This window comes from Cryptotermes secundus, unplaced genomic scaffold (genome assembly GCF_002891405.2).
Source record: "Cryptotermes secundus unplaced genomic scaffold, Csec_1.0 scaffold481, whole genome shotgun sequence".
Lineage (NCBI taxonomy): Eukaryota > Metazoa > Arthropoda > Insecta > Blattodea > Kalotermitidae > Cryptotermes > Cryptotermes secundus.
In genome coordinates this window covers 902975-924902 of record NW_019720570.1, presented here as the reverse complement: position 1 = coordinate 924902, position 21928 = coordinate 902975, and the positions used below count along the sequence as shown (strand labels likewise).

General features: G+C 43.4%; 1 long non-coding RNA gene across 1 annotated transcript in view; it reads left to right on the top strand.

The window, feature by feature from the left end:
• The window catches only part of LOC117282692, a 106404-nt gene that overhangs the window by 17322 nt on the left and 67154 nt on the right, over positions 1-21928 (top strand). Inside the window, exon 2 of the long non-coding RNA XR_004513531.1 lies at positions 21147-21230. This is a non-coding gene — a long non-coding RNA (uncharacterized LOC117282692). The remainder of the gene's footprint in view (positions 1-21146; positions 21231-21928) is intronic.

Below are 21928 nucleotides of genomic sequence, written 5' to 3'. Positions count from 1 at the left end.
CAATATTTTGGTATTTCCTAGTCTCAGCACCTTTCTCTTATTTTCGCCTTTGTTTTGTGCTATAGCACTCTTCCTACTGTTGCGTACACACATTTCTGGCGGGGCCTAGAAATGGACGTCTTTCTGTTATTGCGTGCACCTGGGTAGCGGGATATTTACCGAGCCGTTGCCTGGCAATGACCATATACTTTTGTCTAGCCGTTGCGTAGCTACACAACATAAAGAGAACAAAGAAAAATTTTGTGGCCTGTAGTCCGCAAGCGAAATGTACCGACGAAGAGACTGCAGCTTGTCGGCGAAGTTAGTGCCAAATTTAGAGGATAGAGGGTGTCGCGTGGTCAGCGCAACGGATCCCCACGGCCGTTAATCTCGGTTTTATAGACCGGAGTTGCCTAGCTGTACACGTTAGAATATATATATATATATTCATTTCGGCACGAGCGTGTTTACATAGCGGTTACCTAGCAACGGTTGCAGTTCACAGAATCACCGCTCAGCAACGGGTCTATGCGCCACACTGTATTGAGAGACTGTAATGTAAATGTAATCATTTCCTTAAGGTCACTCTGATATTTCAGGTTTTACAAAAATAATAAAATAATTTATTTTATAAATAAAATCATTTAGACTTATCCCGTAGCATCCTATCGCATCATGCCTGACAGATAGGATAAACACATTCCTGTATTGTACTTTCAAACAATACAGATAATTTAGAAACGTGTGAACTCATTTAATATGGTACTCGAAATTTATGTCATAACAATCGTTTTTACAAATTAAAATTCATTCTCTTCCGCCTACCGCATTATGCGCCAATTTCAGGGAAATGCAGGATTGATTGCTGAGTCAGTGGTAGTCACGATATAATTACAGGACGAATGTTTGCATTGAAGCTTTGTTTTATAATGCGAATATTGCTTTACGTGCTACGGCCACCGCCGCGCTGCGTGCTATGGGACGTATAATTGAATTGTATTCATCATCCCTGCTCCACAGCACAGGTTCAGATGAAGTCGTTGCGATTTTAAATGTGATTTAGGTTACCATGGTCAGTTGTACTAGGAATATTGGAATGATTTAAGGGGAGGAGTAATAGATCTGGAAAGGGGTAACAGGGGCCCAGGGGCTGTCAAATGTGCTACCGCCGTCACGCTTCCTGAGAGGAACATTTCCATCGTCCCTTCATTTCCCTCTGATGCCCCCCGTTCATGCTGATTCATTATTAGTGACGCTTCAATAATGACGTCGAATTTCAAGTACAACGGGTGTTGCGCTGGGGTGGCTCAGTTCTCGCTCTGCTTGTCACAGAAACAAAAGAGTATACATTTTTTTAATGCATATTATGCTCCAAGAACTATAATTTAGGAACAGTACAGCAGTCTAGAGGGGGAACGTGATAGCGTAGTGGTTGGGACACTATGCTACAAGCCGGATGATAGCAGGTTCGATTCCCGATGAGGTCATTAGATCTAATCCTTCCAGCCGCACTATGACCTTGGGGTCGACTCCGTCTCTGACAGAAATGACAAGTTTGGAAGGTACCGTTTTCTGGAGGCTGTATATTGGGGAATAAATTTACCGACGTTTCGAAGGAAAGGTGCTCATTTTTTAGTAGTAAGTCTAACCAAAACGCAAACATGATCAGCACACATTTCGGTTCTGAAGATGGAGGCACTACTTTCCTCCGAATTATGAACAAGCTATCAGACAACACGAGATTATAGCTGAGAATATAATGGTATTCATATTTACCAGCGTGAGAATCCAGCTCTCGTACTGTAACCAACATTGGGCTGATATATAATTATTTGTCGGTGTGCCGATATATCGCTGTGTGGCAAGAACAGTGAATAATGAGGGTAGAAATACATGTCAGAGGTGTGACTAATAACGCTATGTTTCTATCAGGTGGTGTCTGGGGCGTATCTGCTCCTGAATTGATTTGGACACGTTGTCTGCGTGTATCTGGGCGTTTGATCGACTGTAGTGGGCGAGCAGCTTGACATGTTTCGGAGTTACATGTTACACGTACAGTCTTTATTATACTCCGCCTGGAACATCTCTGAGGTTGCATCATCATCAGGCAGTGACGTACATCGCAACGTCATCATTACTGTACTCAGTTGTTTTAAGCTGTCTACTGGCCTATACATAACCTGCTTTATAGAGTTTCCTTAATTGCTGCTTCTGTTGAGCTTTATGTCGACCGTCAATCGGTTTGTCTTGGTGCAACGCCCCTTGAGACTCACGACCAGCGATTTTTTTTTTCAACTGAAACATTGCGGTTATAGTCCCCACTGACAAGAGGATTGGTCTGTCGTTTACAATTACTGCTGGTTCTCGCCAGCGCAGTCATTCTCTGGTCTGATTCCCGCGGAATTCACTGCTATATTTTACTTTCTCAGATTCGAGACTCCCCCAACCTGGAGGGCTACGTCCCCGTATTTATATCCCCCAGGAACAGCGTGGCATGGTTATAGCGCCCAGGTACTGAGTTCCCTTTTCGTCGCCTCCTACGACTCGCAGGGTCACGGTGGAGGTATTCGACCCCGCCTCCACATGGGCGGAGTAAGAGAATAATAATTCAGTTGACACCTCACAGAAAATAGAACCAGTTAATGCAGAATTCTGGTTTTGTTAAGCAAATGGTACATGTAGTAATAATGGACTTTAAAAGGTTAGTAGATGAGTATCGACATTTCGGGGGAATCTGCTGGGGCTATCTTCAGGTTACAAACACGACTCCTGAACATAAGAAATCAATGCGAGTGTAGCTAATTTGCTTGGTGTTTCATCTGCCTCTTGCAGATAAACTGTAGGCAGAAGAGGAACTTGTAGTTAAGTGTCCGCTGATATCCACACACAACTAAATGTTCTGAGTGTTTAAAATACATATGATTTGGCGCCTGTCACTTTAAATTATGGATTTATTGTAAGTCCTTCCTTCCCTTCGGCGCTACAGCTGAGGGTGAGCTTTGTCCTCCTGAACAATCTGCCCCCATTCTTCTCTGTTCTTCGTCTTTCCTGATTTCGGTTCAATCCGAGGCTGATTGTCTGGTTTCTGAACAATTTAGTTTTCACGATGTGATGATGTTAGCCTCACGCCCAACCCCTAACTTGGACAACCAGGGTATCGCTCTTTGTCTGGCTCCTACCCCTTGACCTGTCCGGCATGGGTGACTCTACCAGTAGCTGCCGGCATAGCTCTCAGGAGCACTCAAACCTCACCACCACCACCACCACCACCACCACCACCACCACCACCACCACCACCACCACGATAAGGTGGAGACACCATCGGTGGGGCCTTGTAACTAATATTTCAGAATTAATATCCTTCCTCGCACGAGGCACAGTGCCTGGCCATCACTAATACCAGCTGATTAATGCTATATAGTGAAATTCTTTCAAGTTGAGAATCATTAAAGGTAAAGATATCCCTGTAAACGGCCGTGGAGGCCCATAGGTTTGTGAGACGTCGAGGCTCTCACATTCTATCTAGACAATCAGCTTACAGATGGCGTTGAGGTATTCTAGGATTCAATAAGTACACAAATACGTTTTTTTTCATTGGCACTACAGCCCCAGTGGGCCTAGGCCTACCTCCATGAACTTCTCCGTTCACTTCGGTTTTTCTAGATCTTAGACATTCGGTAGGACTCCTTGGGCGAGGGATCAGCTCGTCGCAAGGCCTCTACCTGTAGACAAACACAGAAAAACGCACACAAACATCCATGCCCTGAGTGGGATTCGAACCCACGATCCCGGCTTCCCAGCGAGCGAAGACAGTGCACGCCTTAGACCGCGCGGCTACCGTGACCGGCAATGTACGAGTATAAGAATAATATATAAGAATTCAGTTCGTACCTCACAGGAAACAGATCCGAACCCACGATCCCGGCTCCCGAGCAAGCTAAGACAGTGCACGCCTTAGACCGCTCGGCTACCGTGACCGGCAATGTACGAGTATAAGAATAATATATAAGAATTCGGTTCGTACCTCACAGGAAACAGATCCGAACCCACGATCCCGGCTTCCGAGCGAGCGAAGACAGTGCACGCCTCAGACCGCTCGTCTACCGTGACCGGCACACAAATACGTCACGTAGTCGTAGTTCAGATATTTTTGGTTTTAAAGCAGACTACATACTGTGATGACTGGGCGTTAAATGGTTAGCAGATAAATCTGTAATTGGAGGTGAAAATTCTTCTTTCCGAAGCTTTCGGAAAGCGCTGGTCCACACGCTTCTCTTGGGAAAAGAGGTTTGGGATGTGCGCTTAGTGAATTTTAAATAATTATGCAAAGAATTAAAGGGGAAGATATACCACACGGTTTGCCTTTCTTTTTTTTTTTAGATAATTAGGCTTTCAGTATCATCACTATATAACGTCGGATGGTAGAATGATTGATGAATGATGAAATGGAAAGAATTTGGAAGGAAGTGATCGTGACCTAACCGACATACTATCCCAGTATCTTGTGCGATTGTCGATGCTTGAAGATTACTTATGGATAGATTTCACCTTTCACGACCTTGGATTCACGAATTAACTCTTTTTTATAACTTCGAGAGAAACGAATAGAAACCACCATATCGGACAGTTCGTGTTTTTGGTTTCCTGTATCCGTTGCAGCGGAAACCCTTGGTGAACATAAGATTCCATTTCCGTGGAAAACCTGTTCGTTGATTCCTCATATCCAAGGAAACCCTTTACTGAGAAAGCGTTTTAGCTGGCCGTTGCCTAGCACAAATGGACTTCCGCTTGAATGAATGTGAGGTGGCTCCCACAATTTTATTGGAGGAACTGAGGAATTTTCACGAAAATCTCAGGGTAGCCGGTGACGCGACCAAGAATCGAACTTGCACATATTCAGTACAGTCTGCTAGTTATCATTCCATAATTTGAAGCCGAACACTTTAACTAACGTTTCACACGTGATCAGTTACATTTGGATGCTGCATATGCAGACAGACCACGTTTCAGTGGCTGTGACGCTTTGACAGTCTTGACAGCCATGATTGGCTCACATCGATATGAATCTTCTTCCCACACGCAATGCTACGTGTCAGATGAAATGGTTTTTGATATGCTTACTAATCTAGTCTATATTTCATGCTAGGATTGAGTTAGAGCAGTCGTTTCCCTTTTGAGAAATTTTTGATAAAAATTAATATCTTTGTGACCGAGGAGGCCACGAAGTCGGTTCACTTCGACCATAAATTGGAGCCGGACAGTCATCATTAAATACTCATTCTCCCTGACAACAGCCAGTGAAATTCATTTCTCAGAATACACAAAAATTCTGTGTTCCTGCTATAGATTTCCACACACAATTTGAAAATTTATATAAACGTAGAGTCATGACAATTAAACAAAAAAAAACTCCTTGGCCTGTAGTCTGTAAGTTAACTATACCAACCGAGCGACCGCCGCTTGTCGGCGAAGTTAGTGGCAACTTTTGCGGATAGAGGGTGTCGCGTGGTCAGCGCAACGAATCCCCACGGCCGTTAATTTCGGTTTTCTACACCGGAGCCGCTATTTCCTTGAAATAACTCCTCAATTATCCTCACGACGCTGAGTGGACCGCGTTCTAGACCCACTACTTCTCAGAAAATCTGGTAACACCGGGGGTCGAACCCGGGACCTCTGGATCTGTAACCAGGAACTCTCGCAACTAGACCACAGAGGCGGTCTAAGTCGTTACAATTGTAAATATATTTGCAAGCATAGAAGTCGACTGCATATCTGTATCGTGGCATATATAATTTACCATTTACATGATATATTTATTTATTTTAATTTATTTAACTGCTCGCTTAGTAAATGTATTAAGTGTCGAATGAATATCAGACATAATTAACTGACATACATGTGGAAGGAAGTGTCCGCGGAATATTTTAAGGATCTTTTCCGGAATTTTGCCTGAAGGTGCTCAAGAGACCCACGAGAGAAACTATAGGGCTAACGTATATACCGGCCCCGACTGGATCCAGTTATTCATACGTAACAGAAGCTCTCCCTTTGTTTCACGCAAATTGCGTCGCATAATGACATTGATGTTCCAAGCGTCGTCAAATCTGAAAGCTTTTTCTGGTCGCTCAATATTGTTACGTAGTATCTAGTGACTATAGACGGTGTTTTGGATTGGGTGCTGGATATATTGACCATGTTAACACATTACTCTAATTTCACTTAATTATAGAGCCATTGATGATTTCCACGCTTTACCAAATCACGCCAAGTCTATTCTAGCCTGCAGTGCCTTCACTAGCAGTTTCCTGGTAAAGGCTTCTAACAATGGACATTCCTCTGCTTGTGTCCTTCCTAAATGGCGGCGCCATTCCAACTGAACTGTTCTTGTGTCTGAGTTTTATCTTACGACTGACGGTCAGTCGGCCAGTCTGTCTTGGAATAAAGCAAAAATCTGAGGCTAATGACCAGATTCTTATTACTGCCAGGCAGTTTCAGGTTTGTTGATGTGGGGCTCTCTCTCTCTGGCGAGAGGACGGGTCTGTATTTTACAATTTCTGCTGGCCCCCATCAGCGCAGTCATTCTCGGGTTCGAGTCCCGTGGGACTCGCGACCATATTTTACTGTCTCAGATTCGAGACTTCCCTTTTCGTCGCCTCCAACGACACACAGGGCTATGATGGAAACATTCGACCCCGCCTCCACACGGGTTGAACTATTTTTGCTTCAATTGTTCTCCTTATAACCCCTTTGCACGGACCGAGCAGAAAATATCGTCTCCAAAACACCTCTATTTTTATATGTGTATTCTTTGCAGCCGAAACGTGTTTACAGAACCGTTGCACAGAAATGGTTCTGGTATATTTGCTTATCTCGCGGTCGTTGCATAGTAACGGCTCTACACGCAAGAATATGATGGCAATGATATAAAGTGCAGACGGAATTACTCAGGGAGACCTCACCACGCGGCTCCTCTAACAATGATTTCTGATCACCATATAGGATGATGATCTGGCATCTGTCGAAAAGTACGGTCTCCACGTCGCCAATGGTAGCGGAGAAACTTTGCTTTGTGAATAATTTACCGATTGGCGTCTTCTGGAGTCGAGTTCCGAGCTTCTGTAATCCTGTGCTCCTTGCATAGAGAAAGTGTCGAGTCAGACCCAAAGAAGTTCCAACAAACAGTCTCTGTTTTAAATTCGATTCCTCCCATTAACTAATGCCTGACCTGCGGCTTGTGGGTAGGTCAAACGTTACTCACGATGAGACGAACCTGCCCGGGCAGGAGAAGCGAAATCCTCTACGGTAGGCCGCACACCGGCATGCGTCAAGACATGTAAAAGTCAAGACACGAAGTCCGCGACATGACGCAAAGATAGAGCACAGTTGAAACAAATGAGATTATGAAAACCGCCGCACACCGGTCTGAGTCACGATATTCCCATCTTTGCGTCATGACGCAGACATCGTGTCTTGACTGTTGCATGCCTTGACGCATGCCGATGTGCGGTCTACCTACGAGTTGATATGAAACACAGATTCACCTATGTCTGTCCATTAGAATGTTTGGAACGAGAAGCTCTGGGAAGAACTGTTCACTTACTCTCCTTTAATATGAATGGACAACATAGGAAACGAGTCCAAAAATTCCTCTATTGTTGCGTGTATATTCGTTGCCGTGGGAAACATTTTAATTGAGCCGTTGCCTAGTAAGGATAGGGGATACACATGTAGACACACAGACTAATGGGAAGGGACTTATGAAGTACGCCCTTGAGATGGAGTCAGGTGCCATGATATGTACATACCAAGTTTCGTGAAGATTGGTTCAGGCATTCAGAAGATGTTAGGGGAGATACATAAAGACACAGACAGAATGGTGATCGCATAAGCCTGCTTCTAAATCCAATCAACAATGCTGCTGCTGCTGCTGCTGATGATGATGATGATGTTGGTGACGACGACGACGCAAACGACAGTAACGCCAGCGATGGAAATAAAAATTACGATTTCAATAATTCGATTACAGTTCTTGTTGAGTTCGAGATTCTTACAGCTGTCACTATGAAGAGGTCTGTCTTCTGGTATATGATATAGTGCAGTCAGGAAGTAAACTGATGTTTCGGAAGAACATACAGCTTCTACTTTCAGGATTGGATTGTAAGCCAAACATTAAGCAAGTAAGAGGTAGGTGAGAAGCAGCTGTGTTTGCTTTCTACTTCTTACTGGTTGCTTGTTTGGCTTAAAATTCAATCCCGAAAATGGAAACAGCATTTTACACCGAAACGTCTGTTGTCTCTGTATATTGCATTTGTTTATGAGCCTAGTTATTATATCTAAGTAACATGTTCTGTATTCCTGGTTAATTCACCTGAGCTCAACTTCATTTATTAAAATTTACAATTTCATAGGAAGTAAGGAAAAGTTGTCTGCGCTCTGCTTAATTAAGCATCAAACCATGAATACGTGAGGGGGCGTGGGGAAACAGCTCCACGCATTATTAATCTCAGCATCAGATGGGTCCAGTTGTCAGATTAATCCCTTGGCCACGTAATCCTTAGGGAAAGATCTCCCGGTGCCCATGGGTTAGGAGGCTTGTCAGGCGCCAGAAAAGAAAAATCGCTTGCTTCTGTTGGGGATCCGGTCCCGATTTCTCGGTCGCCCATTCAGTCTAGTTGCTGTATCGGCTGAAATATCTGTTCTGCTTAGGCATTTAGGCCACGGTTTCGGAAACCATATGGGGTCGTCGGGTTGTCAGTAATCCTTTAATATACAGAGCGTTCAATCAAGGAGGAAACTTCGCAACACCGCTCACCGGGCCCAATATTCTTCACAGATTGCTGCTGTAACTGTAACGGAAACTGTCTAAAAAATATGGGAGCCTCGACGTCTCACAACCCTATGGATCTCCACGGCCTGTACAGGGATAAATTTATTTTTTTTATCCACTTGTTCTGTTATAATTTATTAAAGATTATTAAAACTTTAAATTGCATGTAGACTTACATGAAGTTCGTGTTGCCTGAACATTATGCCAGTGATTAACTGCAGGTGTCTGTATATGAAGTGAGTACATGGGGACTTACTTTCCGGTTCTAAGAGCATGCGGACTTCAGCATGCCCTGTGACGAGTCAGTGAGAGAGGATGTACTGGGGATATGCATACACTGGAAGGGGTAACGTTAGGTTCGTGTTAATGTTATTAGCACTTGCTGCTCTGCAGATTGATAACCCGTGACGTCATCAATCACTTAGTATGAAAATGTTGGTAGTGCATTGGAAACAGTTTTCGTATGGTCAGTGTGTCAGCTGATTCTGTCGCGTGACAGACGAGGCTACTCTGCATCATCAGGCGCACATCTGCCTCAACTACCAATCACGAGGCACCTGCACCTGATGATCCAAACCAGTTTCTTTATCCCCAGTGGGGGAAAAAAATTGATTACTTTTTATAATTAATTGCACTGGCAAAAATTTGGAGGGAAACTGCTTCCTGTGGCTCTTTGCTGAATGGAAACATGTAATGTTATGAACAGAAGGTGTGTACATTGGAGGCAGTGTTGTCAATTTTGCGTCATTAATTTTTGTGCGAAGTTGATATATGAACTGATGCTACATTCATGATTTTAACGTTTTTTTTGTGTGTGTGAGTAATATAGCTGACGGTATGCATATTCAGTCGGCTAGCGTAATTACAGGGCACGGCCCTTAACGCATTATCCAGTAGTAACATGCACTGATAACTTCCTCAAACTCTGTAACATTTGAAACTCTTAAATATTTCACGGCCTAGATTAATTTACTTTTCCGCATGCTCGTAATGTTCGAGTACTCTTTAATTAATAAAGCCGTATGCTTCAATTTCAGTCGATCACAATGGCCGCGCGGTCAAAGCCATGAACTCTCTTCGCTCTCTCGAACGCTGTTATCGTGGGTTCGAATCCCACTGAAGATATGGATGTCTGTGTGCGTTTATTCTGTGTTTATGTTGTTCTCTGTGTAGGTAGCGGCCTTGCGAGGCGCTGATCACTCGTCCAAGGAGTCCTAACGTCTGTGTATAGAATTAAGATACTGAAAAAGTGGCCAAGCTCTAACAAAGCGCTGTAGAGCCATAGATAGATGAATGGGTGGGTGGGTAGATAGGTAGATAGATAGGCTTTAGTTTCAGCAGAAATCTTGCTTATGATATTTAGCTCAAAACTGGTGTAAAATCCTTTGAAAATTAAACTGAAATTTCATAATATTTTATGTAAGCTCTCGTACTATGTCGGTATTACTTTCCAATGTTACGTGTTATCGAGCGATAGACCAAAGCCAACTATTAACGCCATCACCCACGGATAACACGCAAAAAAATATGTAATCGTAAACTGTCTCCTTTGTGTAGCATACTACACTGTAGTCATGCTACATTTGATCAAAATCCGTCCGGGCGTTCTCGAGTTGCAACATCCGGACATGAGCAATCTTATTCACGCAGTATATAGAATACGTAATGACGCGTAATGCGATATTTTGCTCATAATTTGAGAGATATGGGGTTATCACTTCGGTGCATATGAAGACTGTTCTCTTCTGGGTTGTAACGCCGTGTATTCTGGTGAATTGTGTTTTGTGGAACGTGAAGGCTCCATCTTGACAGTAAAGAATTGTGGAGTTAAAGCCACCTTGAAGGTGGAGAGCCCGTTCCTCCGAAACGTCGGTAAACATCTAAAGTCCATCTACTCTACGAACCCTGTTACGTCATATCTGGTGTAGTCAACCTTGCGGAAGAGATTTCCTGTTTAAATATGTTTGAACTGCCCCGCGGCGTCTGAATATAGAAATTATGTTGGAAAAGGAGTCTAGTAGTTTTCTAATACAGATGTTTCGCTTAGTGAAGGGGTGTGGGGTGGAGTCCAACTGGGTCCACTCGGCACGGCGGCCACTGATTGGCCTATTGTAGCCTGCCCCGGGTGATTATGATGATGGAGAATTTGATGGAATGAAGATTGGCAGGGGAAACCGAAGTACTCGGAGAAAACCCGCCCCAGCGCCACTTTGTCCACCACAAATCCCACTTGACCAGACCCGGGATCGAACCCAGGATGCCTCGGTGGGAAGCCAGCTAACAGCTTGAGCTGTGACGCGGCATAATAAAGATGTTACGATGTGTTATCTACCAACGGTAGCGCGCCGTTTTCTTTTATATCGGAATGTGCCAGACTGCACGGCGTCTCACCGCAAACAACAGTAATCTTTCACATTTTTGTTTAGGTACGGTAGGTTTAAGTAGATTCTAAAGGGTTCTGACAATGGAGAAGATCACGCAGAATTACTGGGTTTTGGGGCTTTTTCAATTGTCCGGAATTCTAGGAAACAGAAAACACGACGTTTCGGAAACTCTATCTGTTTCCGTCTTCAGGTGAGAAAGGAAGACACCTACTCAGCTGGGCCCCTTAGAAAGAGCTAATCTCAATCATTGGTCCAGTGAGTAGGCCCAAGTGAGTAGGTGTCTTCCTTCCTCACCTGAAGACGGAAACAGATCCGATTTCCGAAACATCGTGTTTTCTATTTCCTAGAATTCCGGACAATGGAAGAAGTAAAAAAAAACAGTAATTCTTCGTTAGGTTAACTTTGCTTAAAACCGCTGAGTGGCGCCTTATGTACACGGAGTGACATGGCGTTTGTCGACTCACTCGAAACGCGAGACCCTGATGTAATTACAGAAGATGTGCGTGAGCTTCGAAGTATCTGGTAATTGGGTCTGAGGCGGTGGGGATGAATTCTGATTGGCTGTTAATATAACAGTGATGATGACAGATTTTGAAGGTTATTTCCTGCACTGTACAGTAAAACGAAGGGTTTGGGGGGCATGAGAACGGCGTAGAATTTTATATACGGAATGAAATGTGATGTGGGGAGGGAAAAGTAGTTCGTTAGTTTTCGGCCAATGAAGAAACTTTCCGAATACGGTTAAGGGGTATAGGTTTTGCAGGGTTGTAGAAGGATGATGTTGGGGGAGAGATTTTGATGATGATTTTGCCGGCGCGTGACCTGTCAAAGTACCAAATTACATTGCATGCTACCCCCAAAGCCTTCCTGCCCAAACCCTCCCTCCATCTCACTTAGACTACCGCGGGTGTAAATATACCATCACTGTCTTGATGCTTAAGGTCCATTTTGCATCGCCCATGTCATTTAATTTGCAGCGCGGATGAACTGGAGCTGACCTTTGTGGCCTCCCCACGGCCCTACGGACCAGCTAAAGGACGAACCTGTAGAGGATTAACGGTAAAGTTTCTGCCGTCGTGCAGCGTGGAATTAGCACGGGCCGTCGGAGTGAGCGTATTAGTGGAGAGGGATTTAGAGCGCATGAAAAGATGCGAGACTTACTGCCATGTGAAAGGGGTGTGTTCATGTGACAGCGGGGAATTCCCAGAGATGATAAATTCGAATAACTTGACCAAAGCGCGGTGTTTCTCGCCACGGAATTCTCGTCTGAGAATTTTATTTCGTTACCACAAATCTGTAAAACCGCTTGTATTTTTTTCTGTAATTGTCATTTTGTTCCCTCTGTAGATTTAAATGTGTCCCCTAACCTACTGACTTCATATTTCCCGTTCATTATTTATAATTTTTAATTGGTATGCCATTCACAGTAGCCGCGCGGTCTAAGTCAAGAATTTTCTTCAGTGACTCGAATACTGTGATCGTGGTTCGAGTCCTACTGAACGTATGGATGTGTCTGTATTTATCCTGCGTTTGTGTAGGTAGCGGCCTTGCTTCGGGCTGATCCCCCACCAGAGGAATCCTAAGTCAAGAATTTTCTTCGCTCACTCGAATACTGTGATCGTGGGTTCGAGTCTTACTGAACGTATGGATGTCTGTCTGTATTTATTCTGCGTTTGTGTAGGTAGCGGCCTTGCTTCGGGCTGATCCCCCACCCGAGGAATCCTAAGTCAAGAATTTTCTTCACTCACTCGAATACTGTGATCGTGGGTTCGAGTCCTACTACACGTATGGATGTCTGTCTGTATTTATTCTGCGTTTGTGTAGGTAGCGGCCTTGCTCCGGGCTGATCCCCTACCCGAGGAATCCTATCGACTGTCTTAGAATTAAGAAACTGAAGTGAAACAAAGTGTTTCATGGATGCCTTATGCCCTAAAGTGGGAGCATCAGGAAAGAGAGACAGAAAGTGTCCCTGTGTACATATACTAGTATATAATGCTGATTTAATGTTTCTGAGAGGAAATCCAAATAAAAGAAATAACGATACGGTGTAGCTCAGTCGGTATAGCAATGAGACAATGACTGAACGGCAGGGGTTTAATTCTCGGCAGGTGTAAGGTTTTTTCTCTTCTCCACAGTTTCCAGACGGGCTCTGGGGCCCACCCAGCCTCCTATACACTGGGTACTGGGGGCTCTTGTCTCCGGGGGTAAAGCGTCTAGAACCTGAAGCTGACAGCCCACCTCCGTCTAGTGACAAGGTCAAGAATGGTGGAGCTATACCTCCACTCCCCCATAAGTCTTCATGGTATAATGCTTAATTAATTAACCACAGGGACAACTTTATCTTTATAAAGGAAATTTCTTTGAATATACAGTTCTTAGGGTGCAGACTATGAAGGGTAGCAGCTTTTAGATTGATTCCGTGTAGTCTGGTAGAAGTTTACTGACGTTCAGGAGAAATCTACCGTAACAGCCAGCCTCCTAGCTGGGGATACCGGGGAATTTTGCCCGGAGCAAAGCGGTCGGGGACGTGAAACTCTCTTCTGACCTCCATTTCAGAATACTTGGAGCTGTACTCACCTGTACTCGCCCGTAAAATTTGAAGTCATCACATCAACTGAGCTTCAGACCGTCATGCCCTGTGAGACAGCGGAAAGGTACATAGCTCCAAGTATCATTAACCTCAACAGTAGATGAAGGTGATTAATGAGCTTCACGCTCCGGCCACTTAATTCTTCGGGAAAGAACTCCAGTTACCCATTTCTTAGGAACATTGGAGGGCCCCAGATCTTGCATGGACGCTGCTGAGAAGAGAGAAATCTCTTTCAGCTGTCGAAAATGGATCTTGATTCCTCGATCGTGTAACCAGTAGCCAAGTCACTATACAGACTGAGCTTTTCCAGCCGCTCCTCCACTGTTTCTTTGTATACATTTACCTAATTTACGTATCACTGAACCCATACCCTTTTGATTAATACGTTGTGTGCTGCCATATATTTTAAGAATTCTCCACCAGGTCCCTTTCTGCAATGTGAAGCTCTGCTTTAATGCTTAAACCTAGGTAGAATTGTCACGTGTTGGAGTTTGACTTATAAGACATTTTTTATTTGATGATTGGATTTGTTGCACTTTGTACATTCACACGACTCAGGACTCCAGGCGATACAGCGCTATCGCTATTCTACATACTTTCCAGTTCACCGTTACACACACAAACTAGGTTTCTGAGTCTTCACTAGTCGTATCCTGGCAACGGATTTGTCACATTACCATTGTAACTTCAAATCATAAGCGAAGACTTTTTGTCATAGTATAATTCCTTTCTTGCCATTTCTGTAGTTGCCAGTTCCGAGGGTTCGACTCCATTACTGCCGTTCTGTAGTCCACTGTACTTCGCTTCTGTTTCTTCTGTCCTGCAGAACATTTCTTATAACAACTTTGCACGGACGACACGGAAAACACCGTCCTCTCTCGTCAATAATACGTGTTTACTGGTTTGTTACCTCGCAATTGATGTATTTCTGTTGTATGTATGTGCTTCGAGGGAATATGTTTACCGAGCTGTTGCTTAGCAACGGATATACACGTCACAAGTGCCTGTTGTGTCCCCAGTGTGTAAAGCTCCACGTAAGGTGCACTGTCTCACGCCAGCCAAATTATAGTGTATATAGTGATAACATGTAGAGGAACCGTTTTGGTGTCTTTGGTATTTGAACTGTACTGTACATACGAAAGGTATCTATGGGTTCGTCAGTATGGCTCAGGTGTGAGGAGTCAGTTAACATGGCGGCTGTATCACCAAGCGCCATAAAAACGGTAGTGCTCCTTGCTAAGACGATATCACATTAAACGTAAATTCTGAAACCTTACTTCCACATAATCCACTAAAAACTTGACTCGGCCTTCTCTTACAGCTGAGTGTGCGTCTCTTCTGCTCTGTGATGGCAGAGACAGGGACAGGGGGCTCATGGCAGTTAATTTTAACGTTCAAGTAAAGAAAAAGCCGTAAACTCTTAGTTGCTGGAGGAGTAAAATTTTGGGTGACGTGGTTTGTGTGCGCAGTTTTATTCGAGAAGGAAAGAGGTTAATAAAATTACAATACTCTTCTAACTTTATTGCTTATGTTGTGGTCTTCTGGGTTATTACAACGTGTAGTCTGAGAAATATACTTTGTCCAGGGCAACCTTCTTGCTAGCTACACAGATCCAACTTTGTTTTATGTGACAGGTGTAATGGACAAGCGATTATTTATATAAAGTATGTCATTTGTGAATAAAATCGTGCTCTGTTCACAGACTCAACCTCTAACAGAAGTGAGTACCAGGAATCTTCCTGGGGCGTAAAGGACGGCCGGCACGTAAGGCTGATAACCTCACCGCTATCTGTGAGCCGATTGCCTAGAAAATGTATGAGCCTCGACGTCTCACAATCCTATGGGCTTCCACAGCCTGCTACAAGGATAGCTTGGCGCGTAAGGCTGACATCCTCACCGCCATCTGTGAGCGGACTGTCTAGAGAAAATGTGGGAACCTCGACGTCTCACACTCCTATGGGTATCCACAGACTGTTACAGGGATAGCTTTACCTTAAATAAGAGAACTTATGTTTTGTATCAGTGCCTTGAAATGAAGCGCCAGGGAGACATCATGGCTGTCAAAAGAAAATCATAGCGTAGGCCCGGATACCCCTGGCTATAAAGACTACATTTCTTCTAAATAATGTGTATAAGATCAGTTCGTACCTCAAAGGAAACACATTTCATCTGCGCTACAAAGACCAAATGGTTAACGCTGTTTATTATGAGGATCATGCGAAACACCCGAATACCTTCTGTGGGCAAAATGCAGAGTTTTGGTATGTTAAAACATGTGGTGCTTATATAAACCACTGGGATTAAAAGGGTTGATATAAGTCAATAAGTCTGTTTCTTGTTTAGGCTTTCATACTGTCTGAAACTGAAATGTGATCGCCATTTTCAATCGTTCGCACACTGCTGAAATCGAAGACGAGAATCTTACGTAATATGCAGTGCGCCTACCGTTCCGCTCTGTGGGTGTAGAGTCCGTGCAGAAGGCCAGCTTCCGGTGTGACTTCGAGTTACGTCAACTGCTGTTGTGTCCCTCAAGTACGAGACATTCAAGAGTTTTATTTTCCTGATTTAATTAATTGCGTCATAAAGTTTTTTTTTCTGATTATATATTTTGCGATTTCTTGCTCTCAGAGCTATACAAAATGCTCTTCTTTCGATACTGGCTTCTTGTAATTGTCTCCATTTTTCTTTTCCCCTGTTTTACTCCGGATTTTGTTTCATATGCATCAGTTATTCTCCAATTACTCCAGGTCCCTCAGCGATGCGGAAAGGGAATGGGTTGTCTTTTGGAACGAGTCAGAAATTGTTCTGTCTCTAGTGTACCGAATAAGGCCTATACATATATCCATAGTGTCCTAAGTAAGGCTCTAATAGCCTAATAAGACTCGCGCATGTCGGTATAGTTTTAAATAAAGTTCGTAATATACATATCTATTTATCTATGGCTCTACAGCTCTTTGTTGGACCTTGCTATTTTTCAGTTTCTTGATATTTTACACAAAAGGTAAGACTCCTTGGACGGGGGATCAGCCTGTCGCTAGGTCGCTATTTACACACAGGATAGCACAAATATAGAATAAATGCACACAAACATCCATGCCTCAGGTGGGATTCCAACCCACAATCCCAGTGTTCGAGCAGGCGAACACAGCTCAGGCCTTAAACCGCGAGGCCACTGATATCTGCTCCTAATATGCTTAAAAAAATGTAAAGGTAAAGCTATCCTTGTAACGGGCGGTGGAGGCCCATAGAGTTGTAAGACGTCGAGACTCTCATATTGTCTAGACAATCGGCTCACAGATGGCGGTGAGGTTGTCAGCCTTACGCGCCGGCAGCCCTTTACCTCCTGGAATATTCCTGGTATTCTTTTCTGTTAGAGGCTGAGTCCACCCCAGGGGTCATAGTGCGGCTGGAAGGATTAGATCAATTGAAAAAGAACCCACCTCATCGAAAATTGATCCCGCGACCTTCCGGCTTGTAGCATACTGCCTCAAACAACTACGCTACAGCGTGCCCCCTGAGTTACCCCCTACGTCAAAAAGAAGGCGTCGTTGCCTCAGCCCAACACAGCATCGGGTCTTAAAACACTGAAGCCTTACGAACCTCCCCCCCCCACAAAAAAAAAGATTGAATAGGGTGGGAAAAACCAAGCAGACAGCGTAGTAAGTCAGTTTTGGGTGTGAGACTTTTTTCAGGTCACTAGCCAAATTGCTCATGGACGAATTTGTTAATTCATCTGAATGATACCTCGTATTTAAGAGTTCAGTTCCTACTTAACAGAGAACAAAATGTTTTTCAGTTACAGAGACCAGTCAATTAAAGCTATTTAGGAAAATACTCGTTGTTTGTTCAGAGAATCATACGAAACACATAAGTATATACACTTCGGGCACTACGCGGAGGTTACAAATGCAAGAGCAGTATAAAGCAACCAGTGTGCTTTCAAGGGTTAACAATAAAATTTATTTCGTCGTATGAAGTACCACGTAATTTTGAGTAAGAAATATCTTGAAAGAAAAGAACAATTTAATAAGCCTCTTTATATTCGCTATACAGACTCTCGTACCAACTCTCTTGCTTTCTTATTGCGTTGGTGGTAATTAATTAATAATAAAGCTGATTACTGTTACCTCAAATCATCTCTTCACGAAGCGGGTTGGGGGGTGCGGGGTTTAAATTCTTGCTCAGACCCGCTCCTTTCTGTGCGAGAGTGGAAAGCAAAACGGGAAGAAAATCGAAAACACAAGTACGGCGAGGAAACTGGAGAGAGAGAGAGTGAGAGAGAGAGAGAGAGAGAGAAAGAAAGAATGATTAATTACATACGTCGTTCTCAAATTTCTTCTCCTTTTTTTGGATGGGGGGGTTCATTTAACCTCGTCCTTTCTTTTAGCTGTCATGTATTCTTGTTTCTTTCTTCTACAGGCTCTATCGGCAGGTTCATGTTAATGATAGATGCACGCTAATGAAATGTAGTGTTACACTTTCCGTTGCTTCCTTCGACGTGTAATTTGATTTAACTATTGTTCAGATTTCTCTGGGTGTGAGGCAGCACTGTACAACGAAATTAGGGCACGTGTTGGAGATCACGCCTAATACGGCGGTTCATTACCGTGTTCAAGGGAAAGGACTTGGACCTTATCTGAGCCAAATGAATGCCTCCCCACTCAATTCACTTAATCCATCGGCTAATTAATTAGAGAGCTCAAAATTTCGTTATTAAATCAATTAAAATATATCCAAATAATGTTCTAGATACGTATATCTTAGCTATAGTTTCACAGGTGCGACATCTGTTGTCGAATTAACGAACTATTTCAAATTTAATCCGGCTACTTTTTATAGCCATCAAAGTAGCTAACGACTGAACTCGTCAAAGTATGTAGTGGGTTCAGACTCGCTTTAACGTAATGGAGAAAAAAATAACAGTATAACAGCAGTATACCACACGCAGTCACAGGAGCAACACACAACACAAAGCACAGTACACACATGAAAGTAGGAAGAATACTCCTATAGAAGAAGATAGGTGTGACTCGCGTATTGAGATAAGATATAAGGATAACAAATCTTGAAGAGTTCTAATATTTTTAATATTTAAAATTTATCAATATATATGACGAATATATATTTTAGTTATTTTAGTATAAATACAACAGGGCATGCAATGAAGTAGTTTGACGTACATCGAAAAGCACCTGAAGATGGCACTTTTGTGCTGAAACATGTAGTGCAAGAGAGAAGAGTAAGGTGAATAAATGTATGCACTGTAAGACGGTCAGAATAAATCATGGACAAAAAAAAAATTTGCTGAGTTTTGAACAATTCATTATTCGTCAAAACCATAATCTTCATAGTCACTTGTGTGAGAATATAAAATTTTATTTATCAACTATATATGTATACACGAGTATATATATATCATGACTTTATTTTCTCTACAAGAGTTCTTAACAGATTGGAAACTGGCCAATTACCGTCGACGTCAAGATTGTATGGAGCTTTTCCTCCATCCCCAACACATCTCTGTGACGTGATACTTAATTGATTAAAGTAATTAGAAATAGAGGAACTGTTTTCATGAGAACACTACAGTTGTGTAGCTGGTCATCTTCATGTTGGTTTTCTATCTTGGCTTATTCTTCGACCATGAAGATGGAAGGGATATGTTCTTCCGAAACGTTAGTTGACTTTGAACACAGGTTTACAAGTGTTTCTATGTTTACTAGCATCTGCTGTCTCTTCTAAACAACGCAGTGCGGTTTGCACGACAAGAGAACTTGAGTCTGAAATTGAGATCCATAAGAGTTTTTTCTTATTGCTAGTGGGGTGGGACTAAGTCCCTTGTACTGCGGCCACTTCTGGCCTATTGTACCAGCCCCAGATGATAGGTGAGGGTGATTGTGGAGCAGTTGGTGGAATGAAGATTGGCAGGGGAAACCGAAGTACTCGGAGAAAACTTGCCCCAGCGCCTCTTCGTCCACCACAAATCCCACTTGACCAGACCCCGGGATCGAACCCGGGCCGCCGCTGTGGGAAGCCAGCTACTAACCATTTGAGCTATGGGGCGGCCATACGTAAGAGAGACACATTCACCTTCATGGCTCGTGATGTAGGACGGAGAACGCAGAGAAGCTGCACTTCTTTTCTGGACAACTCACCGCGTGCAGGGGCTCGTTACATTAATTGGGGAAACTTGCTGTAGAGGCATCCATAGAATCTGTGTGAACTACCTAAAATTTGAATAGGTCAGACCTAACAAGTAAAACATGAATTATAAATCAACTGACATAAATATGGAGGGAAACGGTTGCGTAGTTGGTTGAGGCACTGTGCTACAAGCCGGAAAGTCGCGGGTTCGAGTCCCGATGAGGTGAATTTTTTTCAATTGACCTAATCCTTCCAGCCACACTGTGGCCCTGGAGTCGACTCAGCCTCTAACAGAAATTAGTACCAGGAATCTTCCAGGGGGTTACACTCCTGGCGCTTGAGGCTGACAACTTCACCGCCATCTATTAGACGACTGTTTAGAAAATGTGGGAGCCTCGACGTCTTACAACCATATGAACCTTCACGGCCTCTTACTTTTTTTTCCCCCTTGGCACTACGGCTTCAGTGGGCCTAGGCCTACCTCCATAAACTTCTCCGTTCACTTCGGTTTTCTAGATCTTACATATTCGGTAGGACTCCTTGGGTGGGTGATCAGCTCGTCGGAAGGCCTCTACCTGTGCACAAACACAGAAAAACGCACACACACACAAACTAAACATCCATGCCCTGAGTGGGATTCGAACCCACGATCCCGGTTTCCAAGCGAGCGAAGACAGTACATGCCTTAGACCGCTCGGCTACCATGACCGGCCCTCTTACCTTTACCTGACATAAATAAAGTTCATTAACATACACAGCCCAATTCATTTCTTGCCATTTCTTCTCAGTCATCTTCCAGTGCCTTCTCGAGAGACTCACTCAGTTATCATTCTAGCTTACCTGGCATCCTCTTTATATAGCCTTGGGGCGGACCCACAGAAAACACTATTCTCATCGTTATAGCTCAAAATACTTCGTTTGTTGCTTACATATTCGTTGCCGCGGTTACCTGTTTACGGTGTCGTTGCCTAGCAATGAACGCATACTGCTGATGCGCTATTCCAATTTTGAGTCGTCGTGTTACAGTATTTATTTAAAATAACTTTACAAACAGAATACATTGTCGTTATACGACCTATTACACTCTGTGCAATAGCACCAAATTGCAGCTTCCGTTTCCCCAGTACTGACGTCATACGTGACTGACTGTACGAAGACATGTTTAAGGAGATTATTTATTGTGCACTGCGTTCATTTATTTCGTTTTCTTTTGTGTCTGCAGGTGCGAGAGTTGATAAAGCAGGCGCATGCGCGAGACACTGTGCAGCATTTTAATTACAAAGCGCTTGAAGAACTGGTTTCATGGGTGAGTTCCGCTGTTTGTCTAAAACCATTTCTGAGGTTAGATCACATGTCTTGTGTAGTTACGTGATGGAATATGATCCTTTTATGCTCAACAAGACTGAGGTTCTGATATGGAGGTTTTGATTCCCATTCTTTCGCTCAAAATCGAATCTGATAAGTTGGCTCACATAAAAAGCCAAAAAAAAAAACCCAGCAAAAAGAGGGCACAAACCAATCTCCCTCTACCTGCTTCCTGATGGTTTCTTGCTTGACTTATTCTTCGACCTGAAAATGAAGACGAAATATTTCTCAGAAATGTAAGTTGACTTTCATCATCAGATGATATGACTTTATATCCAACAAGACAAGTCTCATTTTGCTTTGATTTGTCTCTTCTTTATGTCTCCGTACAGTCTTTTAACTGCTTGCCTACATGTGGCACAGTTCCATGAGCTGAATCCTATGAACTAACGAATTTGATGTAGTGGGGATCTGTAGCACGGGACAGTGTGTAGAAACAAACCAGTACTACTGTATTTAAACATAACAGGCTGGCGGGTAACCTACCTCCTACTCTTCTCCCTGCCGTCACAAGACTCTTTTCTAATGGCAGCTGGCCCTCTTTATACAACCTGGGAACTGACCTCACAGGAAACACCGCTTTCAACGTTTCTTCTATTGTTGCATTCTTCTGCTGCGGGCACTACCTAGCACATCTTG